Source organism: Heterodontus francisci, chromosome 5 (genome assembly GCF_036365525.1).
Source record: "Heterodontus francisci isolate sHetFra1 chromosome 5, sHetFra1.hap1, whole genome shotgun sequence".
Lineage (NCBI taxonomy): Eukaryota > Metazoa > Chordata > Chondrichthyes > Heterodontiformes > Heterodontidae > Heterodontus > Heterodontus francisci.
In genome coordinates this window covers 45,444,602-45,458,026 of record NC_090375.1, presented here as the reverse complement: position 1 = coordinate 45,458,026, position 13,425 = coordinate 45,444,602, and positions in this window count along the sequence as shown.

Here is a 13,425-nt window from a genome sequence, read left to right as displayed (position 1 = left end):
GCCCTGTCTGACTCCAGATTGGATTGGGAAAGTTTCTGATTCCCACCCATTGATTGAGATGTTTGTGTGGAGCAATTTGATCCAATTGCAGATTCCCTCCCCAAACCCCATTTTGGAGAGCATGTCCATCATGTAGGTGTGCGATATCCTGTCAAAAGCCTTCTCCTGGTCCAGGCTGATGAGGCAGGTGTCCACCCTCCTGTCCCATACATAGGCGATCGTATCCCTGAGTAGCGCGAGACTATCAGAGATCTTCCTGCCGGGTACAGTACAGGTCTGATCAGGGCGAATCACCAACTCCAGAGCAAACTTGACTTGACTGGCTATGACTTTTGACAGAATCTTGTAGTCAACATTAAGCAGTGAGATGGGCCGCCAATTTCCGATTTCTGCCCTCTTCCCCTTCTGCTTGTAGATGAGGGTGATGATGCCTTTCCTCATGGATTCTGACATGCTGCCGGCCAGGAGCATACTCTTGTATACTTGCAGCAGGTCCGGGCTGACCCAGTCCCACAGGGCTGAATACAACTCCACCGGTAAGCCATCGCTCCGGGAGTTTTACTCGTCTCGAAGGACTTGACGGCCTTTGTCAGCTCGTCCAGAGTTAGCGGCTTGTCCAGTCTCTCCCTCATGCTAAGACCTCTGTGATAGATGACAGGAAGGACTGGGAGGCTCTGCTATCTGTGGGCTTCGCGTCATACAGCCCAGCATAAAAGGATTTGCTGATCCTTAGTATGTAGGACTGCGAAGAAGTTACCGAGCCATCCTCTTCCTTCAGGCTGCTGATCACAGAGTTCTCTCTGTGTACCTTTTGGAAGAAGTAACGCGAGCACGTTTCATCCTGCTCAATGGAGCAGACTCTGGACCGGAAAATGATCTTAGAGGCCTCCGTGGCAAAGAGCGAGGCCTGCTGGCTCTTCACCTCAAGGAGGTTCTCCTTGACCTCGACCCCCATTGACTGCAGCCTGAGCAGATTTTGCATACTTTTCTGGAGTCGGGACATTTCTCTCTGTCTCTCTCTCACCCTCTGAACACCTTTGAAGATAAAGAACCTCTTGATGTTCTCCTTGATCGCCTCCCACCAGTGAACTGGAGACTCAAAGAGGGGTTTCACGGTTCTCCAACCTTTGTAATCCCTTTTGAGTTCCTCAACGTTCTCTCGGGTTAGCAGTGGAGCATTGAGCTTCCACGTCCTCCTGCCAACCCACAGGTCATCCTGTAAGTGACAGTCAGCCAGTAAGAGGCAATGATCGAAGAAGAACACCGGCTTGACGTCGGTGGATCTGACCGTGACAGCACGGGACAAAAACAGGAAGTCAATCCTGTCCGATCTTGACCATGTGTATCTACGCTGCGCTCCGTCTGCAGGTTTGCTGAAGACGTCGTGCAGTTTGGCATCTTTTACTGTTTCCATTAGCAATCTGGACGAAGCGTCCAATTTGCTGTCGTCACTGCCGGATTGTCCAGCTGCATCGATGATGCAGTTGAAGTCATCGCCTAGAATGGCCGGCCTGGACATCGCCAGCAGCAGTGGGAGCTGCTGGAAGACGGTCAGCCGCTTGCTGCATTGAACCGGGGCGTACACATTGATCAACCGGAGCAGAACATTGTTATACATTACATCTGCTACGAGGAGGCGACCACCTACCACCTCCTTAACTTCAGAGATGGTGAAGTTACCTCCCCTCAGCAGAATACCCAGGCCAGAGGAACGCGAATCATTACCCCCTGACCAGATTGATGGCCTGTGGGACCACCATCGCAACCATTGCCTGTCGGTGCTGAGGTGTGGTATTCCACACTCCTGCACAAACAGTAGGTTGGCTTTGACCTTGGCGAGGTAATCCAAGGTTGAAACACATCGCGTAGTCGATTTAATGCTACGCCCGTTAATTGAAGCAATCCTTATACCCATTTTTAAGTTAGTTGTTGCTTCCCATACCATTTACTATGTTTCTGCATACCCATAGTGGTTTAAATGTTTCTAATTGAAATTATTGGGGGTTAAATTGGTCTTCACCAGTAATGCGAAATGGGTCATAGCGAATCGGCAGCCTGTTTTCAACCACACCTAATTTTTATTTTCCATTGGGGTTAATGTGCGCACTGCTGGCCATATGATATAGTTAACCGATGGGATTTCAGGAGACAAAAACAAGAAATGCTGGAATCACTCAGCAGGTCTGGCAGCATCTGTGGAAAGAGAAGCAGAGTTAACGTTTCGGGTCAGTGACCCTTCTTCGGAACCTGGATTTCTTCGGATTTCTGGAGAGCCTGTCATCCTGCGAAACCCATCCCCAAAAGTAATGTAACGACAGAGGCAGCAGGGGGAAGAAGTATCTGCACCTCCAGCCCTTTCACCCCATCAAAATTTATCAATGAGTTCAGAAAGTCTGAGTTCCTTGGGCTTCAAGGGCCAGATTGCCAGGGCTCAGTAATTGTATGTGATCCATGGAGGCAGTTTTAACACCTCTGTTTTAGATCTTGACCATCAACTATCTCAATTCTAAGTCTTCAAAGATTCCATTCCTTTTTCCTTGCACTGCCTTTCCAACTTAGCATTGATGCTAACCATGGTTTCACCATTTCATCATCCCATGACAGTATTGGCAGTAGTTCAGATGTCATTGCTCAACTGAGAAATCCATATTCCTAAACTTTGTTGTTAAATATTCTTAGTATGCACTAACAACAAGGAATCTCAGAAAGTTATCTCCTCCACCATAGTCCTCCAACTGGCTATTGTCTAGGTCATTGATCCCGAACCACACAACAATTGCAAACTCTTTTACAGTCTCAAATATCTCCATTATGGCATAGACTTTGGTCCCTACAAAAGATAAAACCTCACAATTAACATCATTCTCTGAACTCTTCTCTTTCCATGTACACAATTATATATTACATGAGGACAGGATTGTTGTTCTTGTGCAGCTTTCTTCTTTCCTGAAGGTCCTTACTTACTCACTAAGGTATGGCTCATCAGGGGATTAGGCATCTTCTGGTGTATTATCATAAATGGCCATTCTTCATTTGGAGATAAGACCAATGAATACTTCTACTAAATTCCCTTCCGCCAGCTCAGAAATGATGATGGGACCCAATTAATTCACTCCATTGTTGTCGGTTTCCGACCAGTTTAGCTGCTTCAGTCATCAGTACCCCTTTCTGAGACAAGTCATTCTTGAGACTGCATATCTAGTGTTGTGATACCGCTTTTAACAAACTGAGTACTTCACACAGGAAGTGACATAAACCAACATGTGCTAACTTAGTTGGAGTTGTGTTAGTCATTTGGTCACACGTGTATTAAAGAACTCTCTTGTAAACCTGTTAATTAATAATAAAGAACCCACCCTTGATTTCCTTTCAACACAAGAACGCAAGAACACAAGAAATAGGAGTAGACCATATGGCCCATCGAGCCTGCTCCACCATTCAATATAATCTTTGGCTTTAACTCCACTTGCTTGCCCACTCGCCATATCTCTTGATTCCCTGACAGACCAAAAATCTGGCTATCCCAACCTTAAATATATTCAACAATGGAGCATCCAGAGCCCTCTGGGGTAAAGAATTCCAAAGATTCACAACCCTTTGAGTGAAGTAATTACTCCTCATCTCAGGCCTAAATGAGCAGCCCCTTAAACTGAGAATGTGTATCCATGTTTTAGATTCCCCGACCAGCAGAAACAATCTTGCAGTGTCTACCCTATCCAGCGCCTTCAGAATCTTGTATGTTTCAATGAGACCACCTCTCATTCTTCTAAACTCCAGAGAGTATAGGTCCGATTTATTCAGCCTCTCATCATAGGACAGCCCTCTCATCCCAGGGACCGAATTGGTGAACCTTTGCTGTACCGCCTCCAATGCAAGTATATCCTTTTTTAAATGTGGAGACCAAAACTGCACACAGTACTCCAGATGTGGTCTCACCAAAACCCTGTACAATTGTAGCAAAATTTCTTTATTCTTGTACTCCAATCCCTTTGCAATAAAGGCCAACATGCCATTTGCCTTTCTAATTGCTTGGTGTACCTGCATGCTAACTTATTGCATTCCTTGAACAAGCACACCCAAGTTTCTTTGAACATCAACACTTACAAGTTTCACACCTTTCAAAAAATATTCTGCTTTTCTATTCTTATGACCAAAGTGAATAACCTGACACTACCTTACATTATATTCCATCTGCCATCTCATTTAACCTGCCTATATCTCTTTGCAGCCTCTCTGTGTCCTCCCCATAGCTTACCTTTCCATTTGCCTTTGCATCATCAGCAAACTTAGATACATTACTCGATGTCTCTTCACCTAAGTCATTAATATAGATTGTAAACAGTTGAGGCCCCAGCACTGATCTTGGCGGCACTCCACTATTCACTGCCAACTTGAAAATGCCCATTTATGCCCACTCTTTGCTTCCTGTCTGTAAACCAATCCTCTATTCACTCTATCAACTTGAGATTGTCTGATTCCTTATTGCTGAAGAAGACAATAACACAATATGGTGACAGCTTGTGGTTTCTGAAGCTTTTCGAGTTCTGGAACACCACCCACATTCAGTAGCTTTGAGGTACAGTTGAAGACCATAGCATGGAGGTAGCAGAATGCATCATAGTAACAATACAGCAGAGAGGCTCAGCAATGACATTCATTGGGAACACCAAATTCTCTCTTTGAAGTCTATTGGAGGTAGCGGCGATGGCACAGCACTGTCAGGTCCGATGACCATTCACTGAATTCAGTGCTCAAGAGTGTGGGAGTACACGAAAGGGGGTTGTTATATTGATGGTTGTCAGCGAGAAAGAGCAAGAATCAGGTGGAATTGGGCTCAGGAAAGGCGAGCAGAGTCAATTCATGTCGGGGCAGTGGAGAAGCACCGCCATGGCACACTATGGGCGGGGTCTCCCGATCGCAGGCAGAAAGCTCACGCTGCAGGCAGTGAACACAGGGCGTGACTGAAGTCTGATGGTGTTCACACAGGAGACCTGCAATTTTTTTTATTCCCCTTCCAAACCAATTCATTCTGGATGTTTGCATCCTGGCTTTGATTGTCTATAGTGAAGTCTCACTCGTCTTTGCTCAGATGCTAAAGAGAACAATATGCAGCAGTGCTATGTTCGGTCTCAGGAAAGGGTGGGTTGGGGGATTGGAAAAGACGCCCAAAATTGTGCACTGCTCCACAGATACAACGCTGTTGTACTGTAGTTCTGGACAAATCACCCTGTCTGTAGAAGAATGAGGAAAAATGGTAAAAGGCAACAGGGAGAGTGAAATGGGGTGAAGGAGGAAAAAGAGGAAAATAATTGTAATAGATTATTTTTAAAAAGTTGAAAAATTGAAAAATTGTAAAAAAATTCAAAATCCTTTTGAAATGGATGGTGAAAATTCAATTGTTAATTTATTCCATCCAGTTCACGTACATTTTTCAGTTCCAGTCAAACCCACACCAGAAAGTCTTTTCAACACTTGACTGCGCATATCTTTCTCAAAGTAATAACTAACCCTTGTCGGAATACAACAGAGCACCAGGTGCACAAGCAGGCTTTTTATGAAGAGAATTCATTTTAGGATCTGAAATGAACAGTGGACTTGGAAAACAAACATGAATGGTTTTCTTGATTTTTAAAAAATCAGTTTTCTATAAAACACAAGCTTTAGACTACCCAATCCAGGCTTAAAAGAATACTATAAACCTTCAACCCAGTGGCATTGAAAATAAAAGATGTTTTTTTCCACAAGGCTTCCAGTAAAATCATGATTTTTATGAAAGGTCAGTTGTTACCTTGACATTCCCATCACTGACGGATCAATCTTGTTGTTTGATCACTTTTGCCATCCACAGAGTCTCGTTCTTTGAGAAATTCGAAACCATGGCCATGGAGCTTTCGAGGAGCAGGATTTTCCAATTACATTTTTTGAGGGTATGTTCAATTTATTCTGTCTCTTATTTATGGTTATTGAACTGTGGCCTGTTTATAAATTTTAAGTCCTTAAAAACCCACATGTTCAAAAATTCTGCGTTTTATATGGTTGTGTTCTTTCACACCGCTGCAATGTTTCATAGCTAGAGGAGAGAATTAGGAACTTTTCACATGTCAGTAAAAGCACTTGAGCTTTGGTTCTGTGCCAAACTGTTAGATTTTGCTTTCTGGTCCCTGGAGTGACCAGTTCTATCTTGGTCCAGCACAACCCACAGTAATGATACCAATTGTTACTGTCAGAGTTCAAAAGGACACAGCAACCATTAGATTACCGTCTTTACATAGCTAGCACAGACATTAGACAGAGACAGATAAAACCGATCTTGGCAATGGTGTAAAACAGACAATATTGGATCAGCTGCCCATTATACACCTCTCCTGATTTAAAGAAGAGTGGGAAGAGGGGTATAATGGGAAACTGATCTAAGATTGCCTGTTTAATACAATCACTTAAAGTTAAAATTATTTTCCCGTTAATTTCTTAGTCTCTGGTAACCTGAAAATCATGGGCTGTGTGCCAGAAATTTCCTAATATATACAGCAAGCAGACAAGGCTCCTTGGTGGTAGAGTATTTTCATAAATTCAGCCATAATATCTTATGTTGATGTTGCCAGCTGTGAATGCTCTGTAATCATAGCTGCTATCACAGATATAGATCAATTAGTCCACTTGGGTTGTGTACTAGTTCTGAGACTGGACTAGTAATCTACTGGCCTGGACTAATAATCCAGAGAAAGTAAATTCAAATTCTGCCATGGCAGTTTGAGAATTGGAAAAAAAAAGAGCTTTGGGAAAACTCTTAGAATGTATCATTTGAAATAACATTGAGGAGCATTTAGAAATGTGTGGCTTAATCAAGGACAGTAAGCATAGGTTTGTTAAAGGTATATTGTGACAAATCTAACAGAATTTTTTGAAGTGGTAAAGAGAATGCATTAGATGTCATGTCTACAGATTTTTTTTAGAAGATATTCACGCACAATTTGTTACAAAAATACAGTGTATGGTACAAGGGAAAATATAGCAACATGGATAGAAGTTGGCCGACAGACTGAAGATTGAGATATAAGGGGAGAAAAATGTGTTTGTGCCGTGCTGCTTCCAGCACCGCTATGCATACTACATTGATTCCCTGGGGCCAGATAGCGCTGTTGGCCACTATCTGCATGGTACACATTGGTTTCTTCAATGATATTAATGAAGAACTGATGTGGACCATGCAAGTAGCAGTCGGTGGCAGTGTCTGCCCCTGGGGAATGGACGTACATCTGTGTAGCATCACCTCAAGCGATGCTAGGCGAACAAATATTTTCTCTAAGGTGTTGTTTGAATTGGAGAAGGTTTGGAAGTGATATACTCAAGGAGTTAGTGCTGGGGCCATTTTTCTTAGTATACATAGATGATTTGGACTGCACAGTATCAAAATCAACAGTAGGGGATTTGATATGCAGTGAGTATGTCAATAAAATGCTTCAGGAGGACACAGATTGTTAAGCAGAATGAGCAGACAATTGATAGATGTGATTTAATGTGGAGAAGTGTGAGGTAATACATTTTTAGAATGGCATACAAGGAACACGAGTACAAACTTAATGGGGAAAGCGCTGAAGGCTGGCGTTAAATAGTAGGATTGGCCAGGTATTGGGGACATATGCCAGCAGATCTTTCAGAAGATGCATGAAAATCTAAAAATTAGTCCACCCTCCAGATGTCATTATCCTGACGGCAGCGAATTGCTTTGTGACCAACTGCTGTAAGGAAGCTAGCCTTTCAGAATCTTGTGGCCCCCATTTCTTCCTTCTTGAAAGTACTGTATTCTTGCAGGGAGGGCTGGGATCTGGTGGGAATTCTAGCAGGTGGCATCAGCTTACTATTATCACCTCCTTCTATGTTATCAATTTAAAGGGGCCTTACCATAGGAACCACCCGTCCACACCCCTTCAAAATCTGGTATGAATAAATAGAGTGACGAACCAGCGGAACCAGGCTCTGTACCAGATTCTGCCTCCAGTTGCTCCTATTGCGGCCATGGTTCCTGAAGACACTGTGGTTTTTCAGCCCCAATAGGTGTATTATAGTTTTGTGCAGCAATTGCCCTTATTTGTTATTTTCTACTTGAGGAGTTGGTTAACCTTAATAGTTACAGTAAAGTTGAATACATGTGCTTGGCAGTTAAAGTCTAAGTCACAATTTAGTGAAGTGTTCAATTTGATCTGAAATAAAGGAAGCTCAGGCATATGATAAAAGCGGTGAACTGAAATAAATCAATGCGGTTCTTTGTTCCATCCTTGAGAATTTTACAAATTACCTACCTATTTAGGCAAGTTAAAGCACTCTCTTAGACATAGGGAACAAGACATCAGATATGGGTACTGTCTGGGATGCTGCAACCTAAAAAAGAATCTAGCATAAAAATCAAAGCTGGAAATATGTAACAGGTTTTCATCAGACTCAATTAGCTACAAATGCTATACTAAACTATAATGTACATAATGTGTACCCCGGCAACTCTGGATGTCCATTTCACAAAGGCATCCTTTAGAAATGATGGCCTGCAAGCTTCAAGTAATGGCATGAAGGCAGTCTTGCTTCCAAAGGACGATATAAATGAAGTGCCTCCCTGATTGAGATCAAGGTCCCGAGCCACCCAAGCGATGCTCTGGCACGATGTGGATGGCATTCCTTCCCATTTTCTAATGCTGGCCAACCGACTTACACCACCGCAACCTGTGGTTGGCCATGGAAATCAAGGCTGGCCCATCTAGTTACACACAAACAATTGGCACATGGGTGAGGGCTGCAAGCTATTGTGAGAAGTCATTCCAATCTAAGTCATTGCTGTCCTGGAGTGGAGAAAATTATTTATGGGGAGGGACATGGATAGGTTGGAGAGCTGAATCTGTTCTCCTTGCAGCGAGCGGTAGGATCTGGAATGTACTGCCTGAGAGTGTGGTGGAGGCAGATTCAATCAATGCCTTCAAAAGAGAACTAGATAATTATATGACGAGAAAAAAATTGCGGGGCTATGGGGAAAAAGCAGGGGAGTGGGACTAGGGGGTGAGTTGCTCTTGCAGAGAGTCAGCATAGACAGAAAGGGCTGAATGACCTTCTTCTGTGCTATAACCATTCTATGATTCTATGAAAGTGAAGGGGTGGGGGTGGGGAAGAAGAGAAAAATATGGGAGCACAGAATTGGTGAGCTCAGATCATCTGATAAACAACAAAAATTGAGGACCCAAGCAGTCTGTAAAATGACTGAATGACAGATGAAGACTGTACACTGGCTGCTGGCCAAGAGATCCATTTGAGGTTTGTGAGGTTTGATTGATTAAATTATTTTATCTGACCAGTCCGCACAGTAGAATAATGAGCAGGGCTTTCAGGAAGCTAGCGCGAACAATAACCAAATTCTCATTCTCTTGTGACATTTATTAATTCATTACTCCTGATAGGTATTGATATGTCTGCCGTTAGTGTTATTTTTATCGGACAAGGGCTAGAAAATTGTGACGCAATTTCTGCTGACACTTTGGCACTGCTATCAATCCCTTGTTGCTGCTGAGTAGTGTAATGTGGAAATCAATATGTGTTATACATTGTGTATGGTTAAGTGGCTATATTTCTATTTGTGTGAGTGCCTCGAAGTGATTAGAACTGATTATGCGGTGAAGGTGAAGTGTTTAGTGGCCTCAGCTAAGCAAGAGGAGGTGGTGAGCACACAAGAGTGGTAAATGTTCCAGCAGAGTCCTCTCAATGATGATGACGAACAACTCTTTTCCTGGTAACCACAGTGGCGTTGTAAAGTCCCAGCTGATGGCTCAGGTCTTTGGCTCATGACGTATGCCTGGAGCTCTCCTGAAACTCCCTACCTAACAGGAACGTGGGAGCACCTTCACCACATGGACTTCAGCAGTTCAAGAGGAAGGCCCACCACCACCATGCCAAGGGGAACTAGGGATAAGCAATAAATTTCAGCCTCGTCAGCAATGTCCACATAAGAACATAAGAAATAGGAGCAGGAATAGACCATATGGCCCGTCGAGTCTATTCTACCATTCAATACGATTATGGCTGATCTTGGGATTCAACTCCACTTTCCCATATCCCTTGAATCGCTGAGAGACCAAAAATCTGTCTGTCCCAGCTTTAAATATATTCAATGGTGGAGCCTCCACAACCCTTCGAGAAAAGAGATTTCTCCTTATCTCAGTCCTAAATGATTGTTCCCTTATCCTGAGACTGTGTCCCCAAGAATGAATTGAAATAAAAAACAGTTCCATGGTATAGAAAGTGACTATAAGACAAAAACAGGCACTAAAACTATTCACTAAAATATCAACAGAAAATGGTAGAGATGAATTGCATCTGAAGAAAGAAAATAGATTTATGATTTGGTTGCGAGCTTTCAATGGTTGGTCAGGCTGAAAGACTCTCTTTATAGGACAGAAAAGGACAAAGAGAAGCAGGGCAACAGCAATAGCACTCAACTAAGCTACTTGAAGAAATGGATATTGATGGTAAATTAATAAATATGAACATTATGGGATAGAGATGTATTGTGCATGTACAAAGACTATCTCAGAATTAGACAAAGGGCAAGTGAACCAGATATATGGTGGGTGGAGCCAGATAGACAGCAGAGAAAGCAGCAGACTGCGAATGACGCCTACTGGGAGACACCAGCAGGAGCAAATGGTGAGACAGCCAAGATCTGAGTTGTTGAGAAGTCAGACCAAGGAACTACACATTATTACATCATTCAGTAGTACTTCAAAGCACTTTCAGTACCATTAATTACTTTGAGTAAGAGTTGTTTTGAGGGCAAGTCAATTTGAACACATCAAGTTTCTGCAAACAGTAATCAGATAAATAATCTGTTTGTTTTATAGTGCTGGTTGATTGAGGAATGTTGGCCAAAACACATTGAGAATGGCTTGCAGATTTACCGGATTGGGGATTGGGGATGGGGACGGATGACCAATCTGCTCTCGTGTGTTGGGTTTGTTGGTAACAGCTTTTAGGGAGACTGCATGCCTCCATTTTAACAAGCTTTATATTTTTAACCCATTTTGGACAGGTTTTCGGGCTTCAGCAAACATGACAGGTAAAATGAGGTGAGAGGATTGGATCAATAAGGCCTTTACAACAATACTTGTAGGCTAGAAGGAGCAGGAGTGCCTCCCCAGCCCAACAAGCCTACCTGCTCCTAGTTCCATGATTGGCAACCATGTGATCACCCTCGACCTAGGTGCTCTCTCCCCCTCACCGCAACCCAACCCCCTCGACCACCATCTACCCACCCCACCGATCACTATCTCTCACCTCTGACCACCATCTGCTCCTCCTGACCATTATCTCCCACCCCTAACCATGATATGCCTCCCCCTTCTCCAGCCAAGATTCTCCCTCCCACCCCAGCACCACTAGACAACCCCCGGTGTGATCTCTCCTTGCTCTTCCTACCCGTTTTCTGCTCCTTGGCTGCCTCCTAGTGCTGCAGACTCTCCCGCCCGACAGACAGCCAAGTCTGTCAATCAGGCAAGCTGTTGGGTGGGAAATCTTTTGCAAAAGTTTGAAAAAGTCTTCCACGTTTCCCATCCAGAATTCTTACACCAGCCCAAATATGGAGGCCAATATTTCAAGAAGAAAGTGATCAATCTATGGAACAAGTTCCTTAGGGAGATGGTGCAAACAGTTAGTATTGATTAATTTAAAAGAAAATTACATAAATTTGTTTCAGAAAATAAAATTTTAGAATAATTCGAGAAACTTAAAATTGCAAGCCCCTGGCTGGAAGGACATTTGCATAGTACCAGACAGTATTGAAACAAAAGAACCAGTCCCCGCCCCAATACACAAAAGAGACCTGGTCAAACCAGTCAGTCATATGACCATCTGCTGGCCATCTAGGGGAGTTTTAAACTAGAAAAACAAAATTTGAACTCAGAACGCCATGTGCTCCTGGAACTGAAGCAAGAATGACCTCCTGTCCTGTCTGCCTGCTCAGCTCTCAGGAAACTGAATCTTGTGAAGACACGTGAACCTCAAAGAGAGAAATGTTTTCTATGTGAACAAGGTTTAAGCAAAATACTGGGCTCCAATGAAACGCAAGAATTACCTACAAAAGGACTATACCATGAGCGAAGCACAGTAACAAGATATTGCCTCAAACTGTTCCACTTTATATTTTCTTCTCTTTTCTGTCCCTATCTGCATGTGTATATTGCATGTGCATGATAGCGTGGGCGCGTCGTATATCCGTAGGTGTGAACCGTATTAGAGTTTAAGTAAGTTTAATAAATTTCACTTTTCTTCTTTAAACCAAAGAAAGCCTGTTTGTGCATATTTCTTTGCCTTATAATTGGAAAGTTGTGAACAAGAATTCACAAAGGGGAGCTCAAAACACAGTGTGTTTAAAATTAAACCCTGTTACAATAAGACCAGGTGAAGATAGTAACAGACCCCTAGACTCTTTTTTCGCCTGATCGTGACAGTAGGCTCAGAGCTACAACTGAGGGATGTCCATAATATTCTGCCAAATGCTGGAGCGTTTCCTGGACAGAGAACCACTGTTAATCAGAGCAGACTCTGTCTAGGCCCTAGCACCTTCAATTATGATAGACGATTGGTAGGGTTTGCTGTGAATTATAATGAAGCAAATTGTGAATAACTTATGCCAATCCACGGCAAGGAGAAAGAGGTGGAGAATTTACAGAAAAGTCTGCAAAAGGTACAAAATTCAATAGTGCATCGGAAAAGTTAACAAAAGGTTTTGCTATTACATTAAAGGATAAATAATAGCCAGGTAGTAGCTAGTCCAGAGCACACTAGTCTATGGTATTCATTGCAGCTGGGAAGATCCTTCTGTAAAGGACATCAGTGAACCTGATGGTTTTTTTACAACAATCCAATAGTTTCATGGTCACCTTTACTGATACCAGCTTTTTATTCTAGATTTATTTAATTAACTGAAATTAAATTCCCCAACTGCCATTGTGGGATTTGAACTCATTGGCTGAATTTTAATGCAGGCTTCGGGACCCTGATGTCAGGGCAAAGAGCAGGTCCTGAGCCAACATTTACCAGCAGTGGAACAGGCTTGGTCCTGCTGTTCAATTAAGGATGACGGGTGGGCTCCTGACACTGCTGGCCTGATCACATAGGGCCGGCAGCTCTAACGCCCCAGTAGCACCACTGGGAGAGGTGGATGTGACTGAGGCAGTTAGACGACCTCAGGGGTCCTACAGGTAAGTAGTTAAATAGGAGAAAATTCAGGGGATGAAGGTCAGAGGTAAATCCCTCCGAGGTGATCGTTGGGGCCGCGAGGGCTGCCTTCCTGGCCCGTAACCCTCTCTTTGGGCCATGGAACCTCCTGCTCCGATGGCCTTCAGGGTGATGCAAGGAGGCCACCTCTGTTAAGCTGGCGGTCTCACCGTG